This window comes from Hylaeus anthracinus, unplaced genomic scaffold, assembly GCF_026225885.1.
Source record: "Hylaeus anthracinus isolate JK02 unplaced genomic scaffold, UHH_iyHylAnth1.0_haploid 11989, whole genome shotgun sequence".
NCBI lineage: Eukaryota > Metazoa > Arthropoda > Insecta > Hymenoptera > Colletidae > Hylaeus > Hylaeus anthracinus.
Window position 1 is genome coordinate 14,520,656 of NW_026534337.1, and position 27,489 is coordinate 14,548,144.

General features: G+C 44.8%; 2 protein-coding genes across 8 annotated transcripts in view; both read left to right on the plus strand.

The window, feature by feature from the left end:
* LOC128887472 (irregular chiasm C-roughest protein-like) overlaps window positions 1-27,489 on the plus strand; it is a 216,414-nt gene that overhangs the window by 63,767 nt on the left and 125,158 nt on the right. The window lies entirely within an intron of this gene.
* The window catches only part of LOC128887465 (MAP7 domain-containing protein 1), a 322,710-nt gene continuing 313,427 nt past the window's right edge, over window positions 18,207-27,489 (plus strand). For all 4 annotated transcript variants that reach the window (XM_054143382.1, XM_054143391.1, XM_054143389.1 and 1 more), the window contains exon 1: window positions 18,207-18,216. The gene's annotated coding sequence lies outside the window, so the exon portion shown is untranslated. The remainder of the gene's footprint in view (window positions 18,217-27,489) is intronic.

The window sequence follows — 27,489 nt, forward strand, 5'->3', positions numbered from 1 at the left end:
AAATGGTAACTATTCTTGGAGCCTTGTAAGTGAGAATAGAACGGATGTCTTGATCGTCAGCGTTGCGACGAGATTGATTCGATTTGCAGGTATGCTTTAATATTCATCCGCTTCGCGATCGAAGCATTCAAAGATGCACTCGGTTTTCCGGATTTGTCGAGACGCTGGATGACGGAGAACGCGCGCTCCATTCGAGATATATTTCGCGAGGCAGGCGAGAACAGAAGCACTTGATTCTTCCAATTCTTCGGGCTGTTATTCTTCCGCGGCGACAACCAGCGCCGTAGATACCGCGAAATTTCCGTCGATAAATCAACCGGCGAACGGAAAGTCGAGTGTAGTCGAAAGGAGTCCTTGGCGGTGCACGGTTATATCTCGCGCGAAGGAGGAAATAAAAAGTGGTTGCGAAAGGGTCGTGGGTGTCGCGACAGAGAGGATAGGTTAAGCTAGTATTCGGGTCCGTAAAGTGATTAAACGAGTTGTTGCCAGGAACGCGTACTCGGGAACCGAATTATCGCAAGAAATTCAAGTACGACGTCGTGATTTATGAATATTTAAGCTAGAGCTGTTTATGAAAATTTTAGTTATCGCCCGAGGTAACGAAGGTATTAAAATGAAGTCTTTCCTAGCTAAAATATTCGTCAAAAGTAAAGCAAAAAATTGAAGATTCGCTGTATCTGTACTACAGAGATCAAAGTAAATTAAAGCCCTATAACTAACCCTGCAGCAAACCTAAGTACATTGACAAGTAAGTCGATTTTTCACCTTAACGAACCAGGACGTCGCCTTAAAACGGCTTCCAAGGAGAGAGTTCCATCGACATGGAAACGACGGGGACGTGCTCGACCACGGAACCCGAAGGGGTCGACAACTCGTTCATTTTTACGCCCTCGATCCCACTTTAATCGCGCCTTCGACGCGTCCCTACCGACGGCGAAATTCAATTGGAAGTTCGCGAGGGGCGAAAACGTGGCCGCGGCGAGGAGCGTTAATTCAGACATTTTAGGCGAGTTTAAACGCGGCTGGCTCGCCGAAACAAGTTATTTTACGCGTGCATTAGAAGTCGCCCGGCACGTCAGACGTGTAACAGGTGGTTCCTCGCGGAATGAAATAAAATTAATTTTTGGTTCCATCGCCGGAACTTGCGTACCGCGAGCCGTCACTATCGGCATCAAGAGGGTGTATATACCTAGGGATATTTTTTTATAGACCAAACATATTATTTGATCCAATAAAAGGGATATGTTCAATTATAAATGGAAGTTACATGAACCTGAATGATTATCGTTGCTTGAATATTTACAGAGACCATCGTCTCTAAAATTCGAAACGTCTTAGGGGCTGAAATGTTATTTTTCGTTAAAGCAATACGAGAGTGAGCTTTACAGACGGAAGGGTCGCACTTAGTTCTGTACCTTCGTCAATGCTGCGCATATTGACTTCAAGTTTTCTCAGGATATTGACAGAAGATCAATCCGATGGAAAGTAGAAGCACAAGAGACGAACTTTTTTTATCCTTCTAGGTGTGAGCACCTGAAAGGAACGCAAGGCGCGGAATGCCGTCGATTGGCGTGACTCGATTTCATTTCGGGGACAGAAGACAGCTCGGTGAGCGAGGTCGGGGTGACGGGGGAAGGCCAACGGAATTAGTTTTCCACAATACGGATAAATTGCAATAAAAGATTGATGGAGGTCCTTGGAAAAAGCGTCCCTCCGAAGGATATTGAGATCGATAGCCGAGGGGATCCTCGCTCGTGCGATAAGACGGGCCGTGTCGGAAGGGAATCATTTTGTTTTACGCGTTCCATCTATAAATTTCCGCGGCGCGAACACCTCCGCCACTTAAAACTTTAACGACGGCTTCCTTCCAGTCGTGCATTCCTGTAACGGAACGCTTATCTTGGCAACCGAGTAGCTGGGAATCGATGGATGGATGGAAACTCGGCGGAAAGTTTTGAAACCTGTCCGACTACTAGAATAATACGAACTTGAGACAAATACGCGAATCTGGACGCTCGCGGCGCTGTTAAGCGATTCCATGTACAACTATAAATGGAAAATGTGCAGTACAGTTTTCAGATAGGAGCTTTCGTTATAGAGAGATCTGGCGCGTTTGGCCATTGCTAGGCAATTCTACTTGTGAGCATAGGAACGTTGATGATATTACGGTATTATCTTTGCCTTTACGATTTAATTTCCGATAACTGAGCATTGACTGAGCATTTGAAGTTGTGAAAATCCCAGACGTCCTATTTATTTATAATTACGATCATTGATTTATTGCCTCAAAGTGAATAATATATTAATAACATTTTTATTTGAATTTCTAAATAAACGTTTCTCCAATTATAAGTTAAGTGGTTAGTGAGCTTCAATTCGTTAATCCTTATTGGTCAGAGCCTGTCAATGCCCCTCAGTGTCTGTAAGTGTTTGGAAGTGGCAACGCAAGTAGAAATACCGAGCGATGGTCAGACACGTTACGTTACGCCAAGACGTACGCGCAAGGAACATTGTCCGATCGGTGCACCGCGGGGTATGACGGGTCGACGAACTCTGGAACTTGGACGATCAGTGGGTCAAACGAGAAACATCGTGACGGAGAGTGGCGTTTCGCTTTTTCCTCTTACGCAACCGGCGGACAGGGTTTGCATAAATTGTGGAAAATTCAGCTTGCGGACGGGTCTTCGCCTCGGAACGAGATGCAAATATCCCGGCCCGGCACGAACTTATAAATCGAGGTCCTGGCGTCGTTGGTGGTGAAAGTCATTGAACGCTGCCCTGACTGCCTCGGGGTAATTCGATTTCGCCTCGAAGAGGAAAACTTTCATGCGGACGGTTTGATTTCGTGGAAATGCAATCGCCATCCGATGGATTCCGACACGAGGCAACGAGTTACGTAGGAAACCACTAATGGGTCGCGTCGAGTACATACAATTGGAGCACGTTAGTTTAACCTCTTTCATATAATATCGGATCGAACACGTGGTCCGTGACAAATATCAGTCGCATTCGTAACAACTTACAAACTTCGTTTCTAACAGGTTTTAATTTCTGTGGTGGCACTTCTTGTCCTCGACACTAGAGGGACACCGCGCGTTCTCACGTCCTCGGGCCACCTAATATTTTTTTATTAACCTGGCGAGTCCACTAGCAGGCTCAAGACGAAACGCTCTACCACATTTCTAATTCGAGGAACAGGGATCTCGTCTCTATTCTGGAACATTTAATTGTAACGTCTTTTCATACGTTTCGTAACTCGAGAGTTGTAGAGTTTAGCCTAAAGGAGAAGCGATTTTATGGCTGGAAATTGCACGTAACAGCCCAGAAGATGATTCCGTAGACGGAGCACGCGGTGTTTCCGTTGCTCGCAGCGGATACGCAGATTTAATGAGAGGAAAAGAAGCAACTGTAATAAAAGGACGGCTAAAGCTCGCAACGTATGAAACGAATGTTAATTAATTTCATAGTTAAGGCTCGCACTGGTCTAATTAAGCGATATGCTCACCGTATCGTTCGCCGTTCTCTCTCCTTTCCTTTAATATCGTTTTAATGTCGCGTCCCGTTGATGTTCATTAATTCCTGCGCTATGCATTCGCGTATTTTTATAGTTATTACGGTCGAACAAATTTCATTCGCTGCAGTGGAACGGCGGGAAGCAACTTTTTTTGACGGTAAACGCAAAAAAGCTTTTCTACGGTCGCGCCAACGCGTTTCAGAGGCGAAACAATTAATTGTAATCGATTAATTTACAAACGCGAAATATTCACGTATGCACGCGTTATATTCCCATCGCAGGCTGTATTTTCGCCGGCGCGTACGAGCGTAACAGCGTGCTCGTCCATCACTTTGCCTGCCCGCAAATTAATTATCTCGTAAGCATTGTTTTAATTAACGCGGCCCGATGAAACCTCGCCGCGGCGTTTTTCCGACCGCGTTCACACGTTTCTCCTTGCGTGCTCGTTCCTTTTTTTCCATCGGATCGCTCGACTCCTCGTGTAAATCAGGCTTTTTCAATCTGCGGGCCAGGTGGCTCGTGAAATTAATATACCGTCTTCGGTATATCACGCCACAGAATGGAGATTTTCAGTGGGGCATTCCGTTCGGAGAAAATTTACCTGGAAGATTCGCGGCTGACGCGTACGCTCTCATACTACTCGGTCTGACCGCTGCTCGTTAATTCTACTCGCGTCGACGAAAAACATGGTTGATGACATTGTAATAATCTGTTTCAACCTATTCGAACCCATTAGATGACAAGATCATCTATTACACCGTTAACTTTAGATTTGCATACTTAAACAATCGCTCGACAGTTTATGGCTGCAAGTAGAAAATAGAACAAATTACGTAATGGTATCCAACCATGCGGAGTCCGATCCAGCGCGTTTTTTTATATTTTCGTTGTTACATTATTAATACGGAATATTTTGTCAGCGATGCTTAGTAAATATTGGTGGAATAATATTTGTTCATTACGTCAGTGTTTTTACTCTGTTCTATGCGTACCGGATTGCCGCGCGAAACGTACGTTTTCCAGTGGACCGTGGCCAGAGTTGTTTGAAAAAAAAAAAAAAAAACGCTATTGTAAGTAATAACGAGCGGTTTCGCTGGTATTCAGGATAGCGTATACAGGAACGAGGAGAGGCGCGCGAGACCACTTCGAGTTCAAACGAACGTGTTTGTCGTTACTGGTTCCTTTCCTCGCGAAAGGGAATGGGTGATAATTAAACGAAATGAAACGAAACGACCGTACGTGTGCGATGGTATTTTCTGTTTTCTTTTTTTTTTTTTTGTATGGAACAGTAAATGCCGGAGAGAAACGGTTGCGCGCGCACAGTGGCCTTCCCGTGAGCCGTCGTCATTAGAAGACGCTAATTGCGAGTTAGACACGAGGGATGCACCATTCCCGTGAAACTCACTTTATCGTTGGAAACTAGTGGCGAAGCAAAGCTCGCTGCATCGCAGCCTCGACCTCGAATTTGCGAAAGCGTGCTTAGGTAAAAAATCGTGTATAACAAACTGCTGAATTCTCGATCGATTATTCCCTAGAGGCAACTTTATTGCGTTGAACGAATGAAAAATGAAATTAATAGTTAATCGTATCTCATGGAATTCGAAGCGAGAAATGTATCGATTGCAATAGACACGGATGCGAGGGGTGACTCGTGCGAAGTGGTAGGGCTGATCTTCTTGCTGGGTTTTTAAGCGATCGTACCGTCGAAATTTCGATTCGGCGGTACAGTGTCACGTGAAAGATACTTAGTGCTTTTAATAATTAGATCAACGACTGTACGCGAAGGGGACCTGATCGCAAGGATCCGAAACGTTTTACATTTGCTTGCACGGACTGACCATCCTATTAAAATTTACTTAACCCGTTTGTCCTGGAACATTGAAAATTGAATTGTTCGGTTACCGGGACTCACCCTGTATAATTACAACGTTCGATACGAACAATAACGTTATTACAACGTGTCCGCCCTAGTGATTTTCCCAACGATGGCGAGGCAATTGTATAGATTTGCGTCAATATCAATTGAAAGGGACGCTCGGTTCAATTTTCCGCGTTATTTCGTATTTCTCGTCATTAGTATTTAACACATCCATAATCGTTTCGACTGGTCACGCTTCCGGGTAATCGGCTACGCGCATTTAACGTATAGAATTAATCGAGAACAATGGAACGGGATTCGCGCGAGCGAAAAGTCTTTCGCGGTCGATTAACTCGGTCGAGTAATTCGTTTCAGTCCCGTTCGTGATTCGCCTTTGGTGTCTCGGAAAACGAGGTCGGAGCACGAATAGGAGCGCGAATAACAAGGTGGTTAAAGGTTAAGGGTACCCTCGAAACATAAATAAATGTTTGTACGAAGTATTTGCATAAGCATACATTTTCTCATCGTATATTCCGGCGGTTTGCATAAATAACGAACCGGGAAATACGGAATGTAAAATAGCCCCCGATATAGTTTCCTCTTGCAACAGTTTCCGTCCGTTTGGTGAGCGGGGGCGCGACACTGAATTAATCGTAAACCAAAGAACAAACGGTTTTTGGCCGTTCGCGTTACGAGTTCTTGGCCGTGATCGAACGGAGGAGGAACGTTGTTAAACGTTAATGTCGGAATTGCACCGACTCGACGGTTTGCCCGCTGGCCGTGCAACACTCCATTAGCACGTTCATTGGCTCGTCATTCATAAAATATGCGACTGACGCGTGAGTTTCCGCACGGGACCCCGTCGCACGAGTGACGGTTTTATTTACCTCGTTAAAAGTGAATTTGTTGCGTATTTTTAATTCCGTCGTACTAGAGGTAGATGGTATCGCGAAAATAGTAGATAACATTTCTCGATCGTTACGGTTTATTTTTATATTCTATTGTGAATATATAAATTGTTCGAAGCCAATAACGCGGCGATAGTTTAATCTAGACGAGAACTGCGTATAAAAGGGTTCAAGAAATACTGTAACCGATCTAATTCAATTCTCTAATTCGTTATTTTGTTCGGGGAATCGTGATTCGCGTCAAATTATGTCCCAATTTAACGCGGCAGTCGGCGCGTTAAATCGGAATGCCGTGAACGTCGTAATCGCGACGCGACTCTCTCGCGTACTGACCTATTCGCAATTAGCCGCTAACATCGAGTTAGATTATTGACTTGCCGTTCGCTGTCCGCTCAATGCCCATCTATCGTCAATGCTGAAACCGAGATTGTGTTCGTAACCGAAATCCGTTATTACAATTCGCGTCCGACATAATCCATCTTAATCGAACGTAGTACGATAGTACGATTTACTCTCTCGAAAAAAAGGGGGTTTCCTTAAAAAATCAATCTGTATTTCATTTTGCATTTTTGTATTCCTGAAGAGTACCAGGCATTCTGATTATCAAGCTTTCAATTGTTTCCACGTTCATCCGTCATCCAGGCTCAATTTCGAAAAGTATCGCATGGGAGCAAATATACGACGGGAAAGAGAATACCCGATACGAATTTATTTTTCATCGAATCATCCTCGAGCCCCGCGACGTTCTTCAACATGGCGACCTCGACGAGTGTCTAAAAATCGATTTGTTAATCGCTCCGCGTCCCACTAATTGCTGCCCATGCATCCGCGATACCGTTGGCCCATCGAAGCGACGAAATTTATTATTCTGCCGCGAATATTCATCAATGTTGTAAACGTAACGATCGCCGGAATAAAGTCTTGCGACCATTTTGAAGTGGTCGGATAGTAAATTTGAAAGAATAAAGCACAAATATCCACCGATGTCCCTAATAAATATCGCTGCAAACCAATTTAAAATACATTATTGTGTTTTACCAGCAAAACACTTCAGTCGAGCGAGTAATTTTGCGCCTTTTTCAGATCTCACTAATCGCATCGAATCAGTCATCCTTTTTTTTTTTTTTTTTTGAGCCTCTAATGGCAATTCGTCTTAGTTAGTTTTGTTAAATAAGGACAGTTGAAACGAGGGTGGTTCGGATAAAAATTGTCGAATCGCAAGCGTGAACTAGTACCGCGGATTAAACAAGATTCGTGTGACGTTTATCATCGGAAGCGACGGAAGGGGACGCTCGAACCTCGGCGAGCTATAAGTACCTCCGATGGCGGAGTTTCGCGATCTTAAGCTCCTCAAGACGGAAACGCAAACCGATGGTAAGACGCTTAAACAGTACCATTTATCGTCGCAGCCGGAAGAAAGTAAAAAAGTGGACGCTTAAACGGTTGCCATTTATCGTCCCGCAAAGGGGAATAGTTACTTTGCCTCGGCATACTTTAAACAATCCAGCATCGGACAGCCCCTGTGCACGGCCACTTTTTCTGGCCGACTTTCCGGTAATTGCAGACCGGCCCTGAGCACAACTTTCGCGCGACGTCGTTATTTTCCTCGAACGCCTCGACCGGGCACGGTTCATGGCCTTATCGATGATTACGATTGAGTCACGGGAGGGAAACGGCACCGCCGTCCTCCAACTTTGAAACAATTTATACAAGGAGAACTTCTTTCCAAAGCGCCGGGGCAAACGGTCGACGCTTTCCTGAGAATTTAATCGCTTAGTCTTTTATGGTCAATTACCCCTACACGCGTCGCGGATTACCTGTGTTTTTGCTCTTTGTTAATCTGTGGCCGCACCGCGAGCTGAGGTAGAAAAACATGTTTAACCGTGTAAAAATTTTGAATAATGAAAGCACGAAAATGTTTGTCCATAATTGGTCGAATGAAGATTTGAATTTCAAGCGTAGAATTAAATATTTCGCAATGGGCGTCTGAATATTTTACTGCGCGATAGAATAAACGTCACGAATAAATTGCGTTTTCGCAAATAATTTATTATCTCGTTATGGAAGGATTCGTTTATCGGTCTATACGAATTTGGCGAGTAAAGAAAATTGCAAACAACGGTTGTTATAAACGGATCCTGTTACTTTGAAACGGTAATTGGCACACTCGCGGTGTGCTTAAATCAGACTTTGAAAATGTAGACGGTGTATGTGACTTCGGGAAGATACAGAGGCTATAGAGGGTTAACTAGGATTAAGCTCGGAGATTCATGGCAAGGCGAAACGCTAACGAAATGCACGCCGAAGGAAAGCAAACTGTTCAAAGGGCTGGAGTATGCCTTCATTATGCATATGCTAAGCAACGAATCCATTCTAACAGAAAAGAAATTCAAATTTTAATCAGAATATTCAAGCCGGAGCTCGTCAATATGATAAACAAGGAATGATTTAGCCCAGGCTCGATTCAGTTCGTTATTAAAACATTTCCACCTCTCGTTTTAGGATCTTCAAAAAATGGACAAAAATAGGTTAAAAGTTACAATTACTTGTTGTCCCTCGTATTAGCAAGGGAAGATCACGCTTATGGTACACGATGTAATTATTTATGTAATAAATTCTTTGTGCACGCCGACGCGTACGAACGAAATATCCGAATAAATAACGAAGGACGGTAGTTTTTCATCTCGACTTCCCGACAAGGTCGATCGCAGCCAGTTGCGTCGAATATTCGATGGAAAACGTCCAGGCGGTAAAAATACGCAACTCGTCGCGCTTTCCCTTTCGTCGCTTCATTTTGCATCAACGTTTTCACTTTCCGTTCCGCGGGAATTTTCTGCGCCCGTACCGCGGCGACGATATATCAACCAGCGACGCCTTATAAAGTCGGGCTTATCGCGTTCGCGTGCTCAGACACGTTCGGGTAAATCGATCAATTGCCGTGAATTGGCCCTTTTCGTTGTAATATCGTAGGAAGGTCGTTAATCAGCTGGCAATTGCCACCCACGCGCAGCACCCGGCAATTCCGGCGGGCCGCACGACGATGTCCGTCAGTTTCCAAGTGGCGAACGAACCCTGATTATTTTTCATCCGGGTATTTGAAACGTCGGGAATATTAAACCATTATGTCGCGGCGAGCGAGGAACTAACAATGAGCAATTTAGTTCGAGAACGACGCTGCACGAACGACTGCGGACATTCTCGTATTTTCTAGTGTGTTATTTCGCAATGATTCGGGTGCTTAGAAGAGGTCTTGAAACGACAGCCAAATGGTTGAATTAAAAGCACCGGCTATCGCTAACTCGTACGTGCTTTCGAAACCGAACAATGAAACGACCAATGTCGCAAGTGCGGTGGCTGCTCGAGTCGAACAATGACGTAAATCGTTTCTATTTAAATATCACGCGAAACTCGATGAAAGCATTAATATCGCCAGGTGTACTATCTTTTTGTCGTTATCGTTTTGTATCCTGACCCGATTTCATTCATTATCGCTGTGGCGCGAGGAAGAGCAATTCGAACCCGTCCCTCAGCGGCCCGTCGTTCAGTTGACCATCCCCCGGTTTCGTTTCGCGTCTTCAGCGGTCGTACACCCCTCGATATTGGCCGTCGATACGCCGGGACAGGTTCCATGAAGTGGTTGCAACAGATCAATACGCTATTACAATCGCCGCATGCGGCGATAATTATTGGTACGAGCGGCCGATAATTCATGGCAATGTCCCGTGGTAGCATTCCCAGCTTGAGAGGGGTAGGGGAGACGGAGAGGAATCAAATTACCAGCGGAGTACCTCGGACGTTTCTATTTTATTAACGTCGACGTATTAACGCCCTACAGGCTTATCGATGTACAAAATTTCCAGCGGAATCTCCAGTCGAAGTTGTCGACCGTTTTCTCTCTCTCTCTATATATATATATATCTCTCTTTGCTCGTATCATCGCGAGACTCGCAAATTTTCGAGCTCGGTTCCATAACGAAATTTTAATTCGCCCAATCCCGCGCATTACGCGATTAATTTCGATCCAGGTTTCTGGGATATACGTGTAATCGAGTTCCGTGGACCGTTTAATAGAACGTTGCGGGAAATTTTGATTAAAAGTTTCACCGGACGCATCTCCAAAGTGTGGTCCCATCGGGTCCTCGGACTCCACGGGCTCGATTCTGAACAGATATTCCGAGCAAATGCGGTATCAGTTCGATGCTCTGATATTCATCTCCATCCCTTCGTTACAAATTAGTTAATGCGGTTGATGCTAGAATAGTCTTGGAGAGCTTGGAAATCGTATCCCAGCTCTGCTTTAAAGAGGAACAACAGAGACAAATTTTTAACTCCGTCCAATTGGTATGTAACGAGTTAGAGTGAAATGCACCGCGCTGTAAAGCAGAAATTTAATTACCGTCCGTGTGAAACTCCTCTCTCTCTCCCTGTACGATGACTCGAAAAATAATTACTCGAAAACTCATGCACCGTATATTCGTTGTTTCCATTCATTTTAAAATGTTTTAAATATCGCATTAAAAAGTAACATTCATTTCTCGATACCTAATAACGAGCAAAATGAAATGTCAGTTTCCTCGTCTTCGACTATTCCACATTTATCATCTACCGCTTCTCCCAGTGCTCGCCCTCGTTTGGATCACTTCTTTTTCCCCTTAATTTAGCCAGGTAATACTCGACGTAACGTCTGAGAAGATTCTTTTTCCTCGTCAATAATCGGATAGACGTTCGCGAATGATAATTGTCGTTACGCCCGTCGCTTTCGACGAGAGAAGAGCCAACCGGTCCGCAGATAATGTCCTCCGATAAGCGAGACGAAGATCCTTCTCTTCAGAGGCAGCGAGCGAGCATCGATTTATCAGGATCGTCGAGTGGAGCATGTGCGAGGTTGATCCGAACGCGCACCAACGCGAATCCCTCGCTCCGATTCGTTTCTTCGCGACGCCTTTTCTTCGTAATCAGCCCCGCGATTCGCTTTACGAGCTCGCGATGGCAAGTGCAAATTCTCAAACCAGTTTCATCTCGGGACCTCGTGTCATCTATCCGTGGAATTCGTTTTGATTCGATTAACCCCAGCCTGTCGGATCGTTGATTGATCCCGAGCTGCTTTCCCAACTAGAATAAACATTAACCCTTTGACGACGCTGGACAAGTAATGAAAATTCAACTGCGGCCACGACGAGAATGCCAGCGACTGAATTTTTATACAGAGTGATCCTAGAAACTGGGACAAGGTGTAGAGCTCTTCGACAGAGAAATTTGTAACAAAATTTAATCCTTCAAAGGGGATGGTTTATGCAATATGCACTGGTACTTGCTTTATAAACGAGTATTACTTTCGAAACGATATTCCTCTCGTAGCTTTGGTGATTACAGTATTAAGACGCTATCACGGAACAGGAGATATTTAACGAGTGCTAGATTCAATGGCAGTTTTCGAGTTGATTATTCTGCGTGTACGATGTGTAGCTATTAAATAGCGGGACAGAGGCTGTAAAACATTTTATTTTGATTTCGTACATATTTATTTATTATCACCTTCAATGCAGGCGTGCCCTTCAACGGGACCAAGTTCCTTGTCGTTTCTCCTCACGAGGAACTGGAGGTAATATAACGGGGTCGTTATCCGGTCAGATTGCATCCGACGTGTTCTCTATTTTATATCGTGGATTGGTGTTCAGTATTGCGCCGTTGCATGGCCTGTCCAATATGCATATCTCGAAGGAACGTATAATTAACAAGCTCGCGGGAAGTGGGATTTTATTGGCGCGGCAATCGAATTACGCTTGGCCCTTGCTTAGAAGAAACGCGGCGCGCACGAAGGCGTCAATAAGCAAGAACTGTTGTCCGATCGATTTCTTGGCTCGCTTAGCAGTCTGCCGGCGGTATTACGCGACATATCTATGCACCGTATCTGCAAAAGAAAGAACACGTTGCCCAGAAAGTGGGTTCCCTCGCTCGAATCGATAGAGTTAGAACCTGAAGAGAAAATGACGCTCCTGCTGGCAGCGATGGAACCGATACGATACACGTCGATGATACTTGAGCAATTCGACACCGAAATACTTGACAGGAAGTGGAGTAATGGATCGAAGTTTCGAGCTAAAAAAATAAAACCTAATAACCCCTTAGCTACTCTGGACGCCTATAGGTGTTCTGACATGTCTTGTGAAAAACTTTGCATTAATATTAATTTCGTAATATTTATACTAATTCGGTTCAAAGAAACGAATAATATTGTTTTAATGTAGTGAAATTCAGTTTTTTGATTATTGAGATATGTTTTCACAAAAATGCATCCCTACCAAAAAGTTCGCCGTTCCCGGCGCGCATCGTAACTCAATTTCTGCCGTCGTCAAGGGAATAAACGCGAAATTTACAGTAAAAACAAACTCGAGTGCAACTTGAAGCGAACTACGAAAATTGTATTTGAAAAATAATATTTCTTTTCACTCTTTTTCTAGCCAGTTGAATTGCGTGGGCGAAGAAATGTAAATACTTGGTTTCCAGAGTAATCGAAATACGTTTATTATTCCAATAGAAGCACGCTTCGATCGATAACAATTTTTTATCTTTTTCGGGTTTTAGTGATCTAAAAAAAACGCACATGTTAAAAGTACAATTTCCGACGGAGGTCACGAAACACGAGAATAGGAGTATAAACGAAAACAGTTTTCCATTAATATTTTTTTTCGATCTCTTTCAAAAATTCCAATTGTTTTCCCTTGAAAAATACTCGCTAAAATCTAAGAAGAATAGAGAATAATTATCAGACAACTTGTTCTGCTTCGTTTACTTTTTAATGCAGTCGTAATAGCCACGATCCTTGCTCGATATCGTATCGGTACCGATATTATTCATACGGAATTAGTTCCGTCGTTATCCACGGTTATACCGTGCACGATCAGCGCGAGCATCTCGCTGAAAATTCTTCGCTGTGATTAAGATCTTTCATCGAGTCGACGATAATGGACACCGTCGCGGCAATTAAGCGTTCGCGTTGGCTGCATTCGCTGGTCGCAAATTAAATGCGATGGGAAACGCAGGTTTGCAACCCGCGAGTTGGCAAACTACTATCAGCAATCAGCGTCGCAGTCGTTGCTGCGCCATCGAGCGCTCGACGTGTTAAAGTGATGCCGATGATCTGGAGTTGGATGATTCTTGAACGTTTACGTGGACGCGTCTGTAATGATCTGGATATTCTGGAATCGGTCGGTTCGAGAACGATACGATGGTCGTGTTTATTTGGAGTCGAGCTTGGATCCATTCCAGCCTGATCGATTCCAACGGTGGCGGCCATTTCAGATAGAAGGCTTAGGGAAGAACGAGGTTTCAATTCCGGTCTAGCAGTTCGATCGAGTGGTCTTTCTTCTTCCTGGCCCGAGAATCTCGGGATTATTCTCAAGGGGCAAAATTAAAAGTTTCTCTCGAGTACCAGTTAATGCAACACGCAGATCCTCTGGTGAACTTTGGAGTATTTGCTTCCAGCGAACGTATACCGAATCTTTGCGACGTAGCTAATCTCGCTACAAGTTTGATTATCTTCTTCCTTTTCATTTCGAAGAATCGATAGGTTAGGAAGCAGAGTACGAAGATAATTAAACGCTACACTGAACCGTAAATATTTTGAATATTATAAACAGTATCTTCCAAGGTAATATTTTAACGAGATTACGAATGACCCCAAAAGTGGAGCTCGACGAGAGTTATCCTTGATTTAAGTACAGCTTACGAAGTACACAGACAGGAGTTGTACGTAACTCGGCGGAAACGTTCGTGACACAGATTCAAATTGTTCGAACATTGTTCATTTATCCCAGCCTGGTCATGGCAAAAGGTATAGGAAGAAGCGTACTCGTTTTTCGCGCGTGGCTGTATATGACAGCGCGGCAATTTTGGGAACAGTGCGCACTCGACCTCCTCGATTTTCAGCGTGTACAATACACGGAACTGTTTGCGAGCACAGGAAACGGGCGCCTCTCGCGCGCAATAATTGATCGGTTAAGCGAGGAAAAAAAAACAGGAAGTAGCAAAGCGACGAAGCACAAATTGGCTGTCAAGTGCGCGGGAAACCGGTTTGCCAGATCAATCGATCCGATTTCGCGAGCGTTGCGAGACTAAACTCTGCCTACGGATTCCGCTGAATCGCTGGCAAACTGTGCCCAATCGCAGGGGTCGAGGAGGAGGCCAATTAATACCGGAAAATACGAATCAAAGTCAACGCTAGCATCAATTTCTGCGCGGATAGGGGAGCGTGGATGTTAATCGCGCGCCGTTAATTTGTCGGATATCCACGATATGACGCAAATAGCGTTCCAGTAGAGACGACTTGCCTAATTCGCGTCGCTCGACTAAATCGCACCACTTCGATTTCTCTGTAATTGTGGAACATGAGCAACGTTTAGCGACGGATACATGAAATCTTTGAGCAACGAAGCTGTTGCATAATTTCACCCTATTTTTTTAAACACCTCTCTTCGTTCGCAACGAATTAATCTGCTCTTGGGAGAAGGTTTAATAACGGACACGTTAAAGATCGAGTCGCAATTTCCACTATTAATTTGCATGCAAATTGATGCCAAATGGGAGCTATAAGACAAAATGGCTCGAGTGATGCGATTTTCGCAACTCCCGTCGGACGGGACGACGCGTACTCGTTATTTGCCGCGGTAGATTACGTGTCTCGGTCGGAAAGGGCGGTTGAAACTTGGCTCACGTCAGCCCACCGTGAGATGCCTCGAGGATATATTGTATATTTTAGATTGTTTGATCTGCCCCGGAGGCGAACGCGTAACAGTCTCCGCGACGTGTACGAACGGAGGCCGGAATGTAACTTACGATTACGGGTTTCTGGTCTCATCTAGCCGGTATTAAGCTGGAGATTTCGCAGACAGTTTCATACCAGAGGCAAGCGATTCGAATAATTATTCTCCTTCAGGGGTCTCCGAGAGTGTTCACCATTTGCTGGACAAGTAGTTTTCAAACGTTTTCAATGGCACGCTTCGATTAGAAGACAGAATTTCTTCGCTTAAGATTTGGTGACAGAAATCCAGTTGATTTTATTAAAGCTAGGTTAAATGCAGACAGAATCGGATTATCCAAGTAAATCGAGTTAGCCATGTTTTAAATAAACTCTTTAACCCGAATCAAGAATACCAAACGTCCACAAACAGCAACCATCGCATCTCCGAGTATGGATAAAATCATTTAATTTACTCATGATTACAGTTAGCCGACCTCGCGCACCATCTTTCTTTTACGTTCTCTCTTCAAAACTCGATCGTTCGACTATTTCTATCGTACGTATTTACATTCTGGCTGACTGAACTGGCTGATTGAACTGTCTTCGCAGAACATCATACTATATTCAAAGCGGTGCTTCGTAGAGCCATACGTGTACTTAAAAGACACAGTATAGAAAATAATTTTAGTTCGTAAGAATTGATTTTATACTCGAGAAGGGCTATACAGCCAGATCCAGATGTCTTAACGTTGCCGATATGACACGATATAGAAGCAACACTGACCCCAAGTATCGAAGAAGATACGAGAATTCAGATCCCATCTTACCATTCTTATATGCCATGAATTTTGTCCTGTTCGATGCTAAAGACAGATCGATTCTCGTGTTCGCGAAAATTCCGTCTGGTCCGTTTGCTCTGAATAGGATCGCTGTCGAACAAGGCATGTGTGTGTGTGTGTGTGTGTGTGCATGTGGGCGCGCACGAGCGTTTTCCCAAACTCGTTTTGCTATTCGGACGGTGCACGCTGGTTGAGCACGGCGCATCATCCATCTCAGGGAGAAATGGAGCACGACGGAGCGGGCGAAACTAAGCGAACGTCAGGTCCATCGGACATACCCCGAGGATATTCGATAGTCCGATTGTGAAGCTGGTCCGGGACGTGGAACAAATAGCGGGCACGTCCGCGCCGCGGTTTACTCGCGGACCCTTCCTGGAAGATGTATGCCCGCGTAAAATCCAGAAAATTTTGCGCGATCCGATCGAAGGAGGATCGCATCCGGTCGACCGAATTATCGTCGATAAACAACGAAGAATTTCACGCCTTTACTAAAAGAGTATCGAAACGTGGGAGAAGACAGGTTGCGCGTACTTCGCATCTACGTCAGGACTAATGATCGCTGGAGTAGAAGCTCACCGAGAACAAAATGGAAGGAAAATTGTTCGCGACGAACAAAAGCTCCTGAGAGCGCAAAGAAAGAGTTTGAAACGAAGGGAAACGATCGTTTCCGAAGATCCACGGGAGGATCCCACGCGACAGGGTCGCCATTGATAACGATAAAAAAGGGAGTGAAGAAGAAACTAGGTAATTAGCGTTGTAACTAACGATGACGTTTATTAGCGCGAAAAGCAACGACGTTCGGTTCGCGAACCATATTTAGTTATGCCACGCGCATTCTTCTCTTCCTCCATAGGCGAAACCAGTTTTTCCAGCGACGACTCGCTATGCTCGTCGGTTTCGTTCCCTAATGAGAATGTCGGCCCGCATCCGATACCGATAACATATTCTAGGATTCGTTACGCGTATCCCTCGCTCCGCAATCCTGATTTTCTTCTCTAATCCCGTGGGAAGACGTTCACCAGGCGGGTCTGGTCTCCGCTTGCAAAAGTGAAAACATGCGCAGACGCGATCGTGCACACAACAAAACCGAGCGTAAAAACGCTGGCCTCGTCGTGTCCCAATGGACATCCTCGTTTGTCCCGTGACTGGGACATCAGGCTTTCTCGTAAAACACTTTAAATGGAAAACATCGTCCGAACTTCCATCATCGTGCAGTAAATTGGCCACGAACCGGATATCCAAGTACCAGGGTCGGAGGAAAAGTTTCGCGTCTCTCGTCGCTAATTGGAGGTATCTTTATTTCAATGATTACGTTTCCACGAAATATTCTTTCCGTCGCTTCATTTTCTGCAATTTAAATCAATAGGAACAGCATTGGCGTCATCGAGCTTCATTCGTTACACTTGGTAGCCACTAACGTCTTCGCGGATATTCGTCTTTCATCGTTGGGAACAAAAGAATAGAGTGATACGGTGCCAGGTCAGGACTGTGGAGTGGTTGGGTTATTAATTCGAATAGAGTGCCTTCGAGGAAATTGATTGTCATGTTAGCAGTATACATAGACTTAGACACAATAAAACGTTTGAACTCTGGACCTCCGAGGTACAGATACCATCCGACGATCCATTAGCTTGAGTAATAAGTTCGTTTGCTTTTCGACACGGTCTGCAGTTCCAGGAATGTCTTGGAACGTTGTTTACGCTATCTCTGACCGATAATCATTTCAAGTAATGAGTTTGTTTTTAAGTATGTTAGAGCTTTAGAGATATGTAGATTATATGCATCGAAGATCAATAGTGATAATTTCTAATTGCTGTGTTTTACAGACATTCGCGTACTACGTTTCAAAGGAGAGGTATGATAATTTATTGCGTACTGTGAATGAGATCCTTAGCTAATAGCACAGCAAGGACTGGTGTGACGTGTATCGCACGATTCAACTTGATCGCACTTAATGGATAAGCAGATCCGATTAATTAAGGAGACGAAGGAGTTCCCGATTCTCTGTTCCAAGAAACAAGTATTGTCCCGAGGTTCTTAGAACTCCGTTACTAAAGTAATTATTCGGATCTTCGCGATCCGTGCCGCAACAGTTCGCGTTCCCTTTACTCAAGCTATCACGTTCCCCTTAACCCGAGACTCGGCTTTCGATCTCTCATCTGTACTGGAATTAGGCGGCGCTTAATATCGACACTATCAATTTATTTCATGAGAGGCTATCAATTGTTTGAAAAATGTTATATAAATGTACGTTTGTTCTATTACAGATATATTCCTATTCCAATATTACCCTTGACATGGTTTTCAATCTATAAAGGAAAAATCAAACGCATAGAAACTCAAATTCGTATCAACTTGTACAATGCTCTAATTTTATTCCAATGTTGCGCGATAATTTTATCATTGTACGTTATAGGGAAATTTGATTAGGAATGTTTGTTCGAAGCTGAAACAATCGTCGCTGGTTCCATAAAGGTAGTGTGCTGAAACGGTAGCAACGGAGACATACGACTAATCCTTTTGGTTTCATCAAGGAATTTTTCAAAGCGTATGGGGTAAAGAGGCATAATCTCGACAGGTTCGAGCATGGGCATCCTGGGCTCGCGCGGAACCCGAAATTAGAAAGGAAGCCTCCCCTATCACCGATCCATTTTCGCCCCTTTGTCGGGGCTTGTCCGATAAAATCTCGTCGAACGAGATCCTCTATCGGGTTGGTGTTTCCTCTGATCCGGTCGGAAGTCTTTTACGGTAACTCGGCGGAAAATGGGATGCGTTTCCGCTGCAGCCGCCGCCGTCGTTGAAGGCTGCCTCCCATGCACTTTTATCGCGTCCAATCGTCGCGCTCTCACAGCCCTGGCGAACGAGGGAATGCACGCGCGTGTCAGTTGAGTGCATCCTCATTACGGACACGTCGAGTAATTTTCGAGGGAGTCTCATCGAGACCGTGGAATGCTTGCACGGGGGGTCTGTTAATTTTCCGCGGTTGAATTCCTCCTTTCGAGCATACCGACTGAATTCAGAACGAAGAAATACCTTACCAGGTCCGGGAGCAACAGAGCAAACGGAGCGTGATGGCTGCAATCGTCTTTTCCACGATTTTAAAAGATGCTTCATTTTAACTTACGGGAAAGAGAACGAGTCCGTTCGTGGAAATTCACGGCAGGTGGTCCAGACTGGAATCAGGCCAATGATAACTCGCGTTACGTCTCCTTTTGGAACATCCGGTGCGCGGAATGAAATCGGATATAGGACAAGGAAACGCATCGATGGAGGAGAATGGAGCACAGACCGAGTACGGGGTGAAAATTTCACGCGTTTGCTTGTATGCCGGCTGACTGCTTCGAATGCCTCGATATGAATAATAAGAACACGTTCGCATCGTTCGATGGTGTTGTGCGACGAGTTAGAGGCCATCCATTCCCCCGTGGATCTTGTTAAGACGTTTCAAAGGATGATTTTAAGACGAGGACGATAGAAACACACTGCGTTTGAGGAACAGCGGCCGAGAGGATTTAGACTCATTTCAATTTAGACATCTCACAAGAGATAGTACCTTGGTTCAAACAAAAGTTCAAGGTTCGAGTCAGCGTTCACCTATTTTTATAGACCAAGTTTGTTCTCCCAATCGCCTAATGGGTTGCGGTTCCGTGAAACTAAACGCGATTACTCGCACGTTGGGACCATAATTCGCCCTGCTTGAAAAACAGGTGAAGCCATTTTCGCACGACGCAACGGCAATCTTGCAACCGTAGGTGCGTTTCACAGGTTTCGGGAAAGTATCTTGCGCGCGTTGTTAGGTTGCTCGTGAAAATAGATTTTTGGTAAGACAAGTGCAGTCTGCATTAATGAAGACAGAACACGTAACGGACGTGAATCAATGTTGTCGTCGGCATTTGTCGATGAAGTTGACAAGAAAGAATCACGTTTTATAACGTGTTCCTTAAATAGCTAATGACCACCACGTGAAACTACGTGTTTAAATAGCTAATGACAGGAAACATAAATATTTGATTCATTTCGGTAAAAATATACGTCCAGACACGGAAGTAGCTACGTGAATTACAGATGAATATTGACAGATGTCCGGGTGAATGAATTTGAAGTGCTGTTTTGAATATGTTTAAAGAATATCGTTTTCTCCGTAGAGGTTATTTCTGCGAGTCAAAATGAGAATATAAAATTACAATATCGAACACAGTCGAATTTGTTTAATTTCCCTTGTTACGTGTGATTAAAACGATGACATATTTGAACGCCGAGGACAAACGTAATCGCATTCCTTTGCAAAAGTGTCCCGAGGTTCGCAGACGCAAATAACGAGAGAATAGTCCAATAGATTAGGATTTAACAATTTTTGACGCTTTTTGGCGTGTTTCGCGTACCACGCCAAGACCTACTTTACGTGTGCGAAGTCACTGCAAAGGATCTTAATTAAAGGTACTCGGTCCGTTAATTCTAGAATTCGTTACAGTCGCGCTAGTAAACGCTCGTCTCTCGAACCCGAACACAGGAGAAGTTCTGAAAAGCGCTGATTAAAGCCAGATTAAAGTTGCTCGGTCTATAAGCTGACTAACTCTTTTCGAGCGTAGGGAAGCTATTCTTAGAATTAGCGTAGCAGCCCGCAGCGCGCAATCCTCGGGAGGCTACATATTTCAACATTCCCTCCGAAGGTATAATTCGGATTCACCGATGTAGATTTTTGATATTCACAAAAATTTCTCGCGCTTCGCGGACATCTTTGCGGTCGGATACTCGACTTCGTAAATCCGAATTCAAGCTTGTCGCACCGATACGATTACCAACCTTTCTATCGATATCTTTAACTATTTCATTGCTCCACGAGCAGTAATTATTGTGTGCATCGAGGAAGACCAAGCCTATGTCTTAGATTGATTAGAACCACCGTTAGCTGCATTACCATAGTGTAACAGTGCAATTGCACGTCCGATGAATTAATCGAACCGTGGCGACCGGTCAAGGAGACGTTGTAACAATGGACTAAAAACAATTATCGAGTCGCGAGACCGAGAACAAGTCGCGCGTGTCGCGGCGAGCGAGTCGGTCGATCGTAATTGCCTGTCGTGGCAATTAATAGGCAGGCCGAGCCAGTTATGCGGGATGGGAGCAAACGAGCCAAAGGTAAATATAATTACAGTTGCATTATTCCTGTAAAATCGAGTCTACGCTCCAACACTGAGGGAGTGAGAGAGAGAAAGAAAGAGAAAGAGACAGAGCGAGAGCGGGTCCTCGAAAATTATAAGCCCGCGCGTTTCCCTTAACCACCTTTCCACCCCGTCACTTCTCACCCCAGGGCCCCGTTCTTCATTCGGTCTGCCAGTTGCGCGGGTACATTCATGCGTCGCGCTCGTTGCAACTGCAACACAATCCCGCTCTCCGATGCAACTCGCCCGCTGCGCTAGTCGCCGTCGCCTTCCTCTTCTCCCTGTCGAATTTTTCACTCCTTTCTTCCTGCCTCGTAGACAGTTATGCCTTCCTCTGTCTACGTTTAACTCTTTGAGCGTGTAATTACTCTCGGGGAACAGCGCGCACCGTCGAGCTTTTATCTTTGCCAAGAATACAGAGATCCCGATGAATCGCGTTTAACTCCTCCTCCGTTTAATTCATCGAGGAAGAACGGATATTCGCCATCGCTCCGTAGACGAGGGTTATTTTCGAACGATAGGAATAGAGAGTATTCCGTCGAAGGCAGCGAATAACAATAGCTCTGGATCCCTTTCTTCCTTGCAATTTTCCGTATTGGAGCTCGCTCCGGTGGCCGCGCGTTCGGCTTTCCTGCTGTTTCGAATTTTGAGTTTCATACTTGAAGAATCATCGCGTTCGACGGGTTCTATCTACCTCTAGGCTCTATCTAAGCGTCAGGCATTTTCGAATATCGGAGAGAAGACGTCCAAACGTCTAGGTCGAGGTTTTTCAATTCGAAGCTCTGAAAAGAATTGTTACTTTTACAAAAATCGTATGAATAGCACGAACGTTTGTCGCGGCGTCTGAAGCGAGAAGAGCACGACTCCATAAAGCGGGATTTTTAAAACTATCTATTACGAGAATAAATACCGAGAAACAATGCTAATTTACACGAGAAAGCAAGAATTTAATTTCACTGGCCTAGATCATTGTACCATTCCAGCCGTTACGCGAACGGAACGGTGGAGTTCGAATTCCCATCCAACCATCCTATCGGCTCATCCTTTATCCACGGTATCGTTTTTATTAAAAACGGCCAAATTTTGATGGAATATCTCGCGCGATTGCACGCGAATCTCCGACGAGATTGGACGCATCGGGTAGATAGAAATTAAGTTTCGAGATTCCCTATTCGCTTTTGAAGGAACAACCTGTAGGGTGCGGAGGGAACGAGAGAGAGAGAGAGAGAGGGAGACAGCAGTGCCACGAGTATTTTCGGAATTCGAAAGGCGAAGCGAGACGATGGCGTGTTAACGAAGTTTACAGCGTAGCACGGCACTGTTATCGCGGCTCGTTACAAGGGAATTAAAACCACGAGATAAACGAGTCACCTGCACGTACACTCTATAACGTATCCGCGCTCGACCTTTTCTTCGTGGCGAGCGAGCAGGGCGCAGTTCCACGTAATTAAAGCCTTCGATTTCGTACGTGTTCTCGATTCAACGAACTCGACGAATTCCCCGATGCTCGACGCGAAAACACCACCTGGAATGGAATCAATCGGGAAGCGTTTTCTTCCCGTTTCCGCCCGCGATTCGTCGATGATCCGACAACCATCCCAGCCACTCGTAGCTGTTCTTTCGCAGCTCATTATTGTATCGCGAGACTTTCTTCTTCCTCTCGCCCCTCTCGGTGTTCCCGATTCGAATATATTACTCGCGATCACGTTTCGCGAATCATATAATCGAGAAAAATGGGAGTGTAAGCCCCGTTCGCACCGAACACGCACGGCCATCGAAACGATCCGTCGACGCCAGATCCCTGATATCAATGCATTCGTACAGATCTTGAAAAGCTTTTCAAGTTAAAATTGTAAAAATACAAATTTATCACACGTGGATGGAAATAACTGCGAGCATTCGAGTAGGTTTTCAAAAATTCGCTCGAAGCTGCATTATTGATTTGGTCAATGACTTCTTCGATTTGTCCTTTATTTCGATGGTTGGTTTTTTTTTTTTTTTTTTGATACTCTGTCTAAAATAGTCACGATCTTTAAATATTAGATAGAGTTACGGAAACAAGCTTCGAAATTTCCACTCTGGTATTTACGTTTCTCCTTTCACTTTTTAATCGTGATATTCTATCGGTACACAATTGTAAGTGAAAGGGAACTTTATAATTTAATACGCTATAAATGAATTATATTTATTCTCGATAACGGAGTTACGCATTATTCGATTTCATCCAGCAATCGAAATAAATTAATAATAAGATTTAATTAATCGATGCGCGTGAAGTATCAATTTCCCATCGAATAATAACATTTTTTAAATTTGATTTGTTCAATCATTGTATTTTCCACGTAATTCTCGACAGCTTTACCACTTCCCCCCATAACAGATCCACGATTCATTTCCCATCGAGACGCGTGTTTAAAACAAAATGATTAAAAGCTCTACAAGGAGGAGAGTCAACACGGAAGATAAAATGCGAGCTGTGTCAGCTAGCTTTTACACTAGGCCGCTAAAAAAAAATGTCTGCCCTCGAAAGTAACATTTTCTGATACCTCTCGACATCGTTGCGCGAACTCGTCGGTCGAATAAATATCAATAATAATGCTCGAGGGCATTCGTGTCGCAAGTTTTCGAATCGACTCCGAGTTGCCGGCCGTGCGACAATATTACGAAAGTTGGTCCCTGCGGAATTCATGGAGTTTTTTTGCTCTCCATTATGAGTCCTCGTCGGGAAGACGGGACATTATTGCCAGCAGCAAGACGAAAGCAGCCCACTCGAGGGCGTCGAGGACGACGGGATTTTTCCGTTGACTAACCGTCACGATTTTTCACCGCGTTCTCCGTGTCCTTCCCTTGATAGCCGACTCCTATCAATGAAATGGCCGGACGATTTTCCTGATTAACGGACGACGATACGTTCCCGTACTCAAAAAGCGCCTTGTTCCTTTCCAGAAGGTTCTAGGTGTCGAACGGTGGGTGGAAAGTGGTCTTTCGGAAAGTCCAAATACCGTAAAAATAGCTGGGATATTAAAGGGTTTGCGTTTGAATTAATTTAAAAATATTTGCAAACGCTAATCAATTCGAGTGATGTTTTTATCACTACACACCTTTTAAGTATTATTATAAAATAGTAATTATAAAAATTATTTAAAAAATAAACGATATGTTGAACTCCAAATGGACTTGTATCACTTTTAAAAATACCATATTTTCACGAGTCGTTACGTACCTTTCGATGGTCCGTTTTCAGGGGTAGTTACACGTTAAGCTTCCGTCCTACATTAACGTTCCGTGGCGTTGTGCGTCGCTTTCGGTCCTATTTTCTTCTGGTCCGCGGACGTGACTTTTCACATCTCCAACAATGGTGCAAGCTGTGTTTCCGCAGTGGCGCGTGATCTGAAAGCGTACGCAGCCCTTTAACTCCTGGCGTCGTTGAACGTGGACGACCGCCACGTAGCGACGAGCGCTAATTCGTCCGAAGAAGTTTCGCGGATAGAAGCGGTAAATGTTGCTCTCGGGCCACGCGATACCTTTTCCCTCTCGTTCCGTCCGGTCCTCTTTCGCGGCCCGTCTCGCTCTTCCTTACATTCAGTGTTCTCGTTCCGGCGGACCGCTTCCTTCCGTGACGCCGGATGTTGGCACTTGTTGCAGAAATTACGAGTTAATCCGATAATTAGTCGCGCAGGACCTTGCACTTCCGCTCTTTTTTCACTTATTCTCGCCGCGCCGCCCACGCGTGCACGCGCAACCGACTCGTCCCACTTTCCCCGTGGCTTCGCGATGCGACTTTTTCAATTTTTCAAAGTTTTAACGACGTAATCCTGCGACCAGCTACGGAGAAACGCCTGGCAGCGAAAAACCCGTAGCTTACATCATTTTCATTAAAGATCTTTAATTAGCGTGTCCCTTGTGCCGCTGGAGTTCGACCTCTTCTATACTTGTGGTGGAAAGCGTTAATACGACACCGAAACCGAGGTTCTAACACGAAGCGAAGCATGAACACGGCTGGCCATCTTTTTCTCCCATAAAATGGCTATCGTGGGTCATGTTACCATACTTTTTCCGTCGTTAACGATCCCACGCGAACAATCGGCATAATTCGAGTTTGCATCAAATTGAATCCAAAGCTCCAGGAAATAGTTACAGAAGTGGTTTACCGTAATCAGGAACCGCGATTGGCTATTAGCACACAAAGAGGGACGGATATTAGTGGCATTACCAGGTAGGAATTGTGACACGGCTGGCCAGGGAATAGCCGCGGGGTTCTTCAACGTCGCAAAAGCGATCCCTGGGTTATCGAGGCTCCTTCCGGTGGAATTGGATCGTTCCGTTGCAGTCTGGATGCGGCAGTTCGGCCGGATGAACCTGGGTGGCTCGTTCGAGCGAGCCGCAATTTAAGCTTGGCCCGCTTTTTAATTACGACCTCGTTCCTTATCCTCGAGGCGTGACTCGAAACAACCTGGAGAAATTTTTTGATGCACCTTACCTGGGAACGATAATCGAGTCAGCTCTCGAGTCCCAGACGAAATAAGTGATTTTCAGCAGCTGAGAGTTCCCACGGCTCGCTTGCCAACCGAAACTTGCCCTGCGCCTTCGTGGACGTCTTAATCGCTCGCGGTAATTGCAGATTCTCTTCGTTCGTTTTGTGTGGAGCTTGGAATTCGAAAACAATATGGTTTTTGAGGAGATTCTTTATACTGCATCTTATTTCAACATCCAATTAAAGGACACCTTGCCTCCTGAATTCCGATAGGGTGTTACGAGGATTACATAAACTCATGAAAATTAGCAGAAGCATCATTTAAACTGCCGTATGTACGATACACTTAAATTGTGTGTTCGATATCGCCAGAAGAAATTTCCGAATATGGCGGCTCTTTCAAAGTACGCGAGGGTGCCGTCTCGTTTCGAGGGGTTACAGGAAATCTCGCTGTAACCGTTGGGGGTAAACGTCAGGCGTTAAGGATGTGTATCTTTATTGCAGTTGAGCCTCGGTTCCCGAGTTAATCGTATTCCGATCGCATCGCGTCAAAGTTCAGCGGTCCGTGCAAGAACGCGCGCGCCCACAATCAAGATACGCCGCGGTTGGTTATGGCGCGTCGGGACCGAAGGCCAATTAAAATTACAAAGAGGAGTCGATGAGTACAGCCAGTCGCGGGCATTAACTAAGCGAGACCTAATTCGACAGACCGAAAGTTGGCGGTTTCCATTCGATAAACGTATCCTCGTTTTCAGCTTGTTGAACTCGACGAATTTCTGCTCCGCGAACGGTTGCCAGTGTTACGATCGAGCTAACTCGAGATTATGCTCGGAGAAATCGTAATCTTCCGTGGCTGTGCATTCTTTTCTTCGGTTGAAAGAAGAACACCACCCTGGAATTGGCTACGCGTTCGTAGCGACGGAAAGAAAAATAAATCAAGAGGGTGCAGGTGTCACGTTCGAGGCTCTCCTTCGAAACTCTCGTCGGAGGATTAATGTTTATCTCGTGCAATCTCCACGACCTCGTTAGAGTTCGTTAGGAAACAAGGGTGTGATTCGCAGCCGGCTCTCGGCATTTATCTCGACAATTGTTTTCATGCCTTGGATGGTCATGTCCTGATCAAAGCTCGGTCGGTACAGATTGGAAATTGAAAGCTCGCGAACCAAGGATTGCTAGTCGTATCGAGTGAAACATTTTATCCAGCCTCTGTTGGAAACCCTTGCAGGATCCCCTCGTAGGATGTAGCCCTGTTATAGTAAATTATCAAAAGGTTTCCAACCACATTCCTCCGCGGTAATTTTCATTTGCATAAACTGTTTCAAAAAGCCATCATTAAATTATCATCAGTTTGGGAAGGAAGTTTCCTTCGATGTTACTACCGCATGGTCACGTGTATGTTTAATGCGTGAGTGTGTTTAAATAATTTATTAGGAAAGCTGTTTCTCATTTGACCACTTTTCCGAATTCATCCTATGCCCTTCGCAGTGTAAACAAATCGTGCATGCACACCGTTGGCATTTTAATTAGATGTAGCGCTGTTTCCAGAACAGTTGAAAGTTGTAACAAACTATGACTTCCTTTTTGGACGGCTCCCTTGTATGATCCTGTATTCTACTAGTATTGTATATGTGTTAGACACGCGTGCCGAGTGCGTAGAATATTAAGAGGAAACTAAATAGGTAGTAACTTCAATAAGCTCCGAGTTTGGTACCCCATCTGGGTTTTGTCCAGGGAAAACCTTCCCTGCCGTATTCGAAACGCAATTCGATTTCAGCTAAAATCCAACAGTATAACTAGTATTCGCACCCGTTATTGTTCCGCCCAACGATTCCTGGCGAACGGTGCGGAGCGACCTTTAATTCGTCATTTCCTCGAAGCTTCGTTATTAATTCGCGTCCCTGCCGCCGACTCCGTGTTCCTCTCAAATTAACGACCCAGAGGGAAAGCGAATCAGTGGTCCTCGGGAAAGCTGCGTTCACTTTTTTTGTTCACAA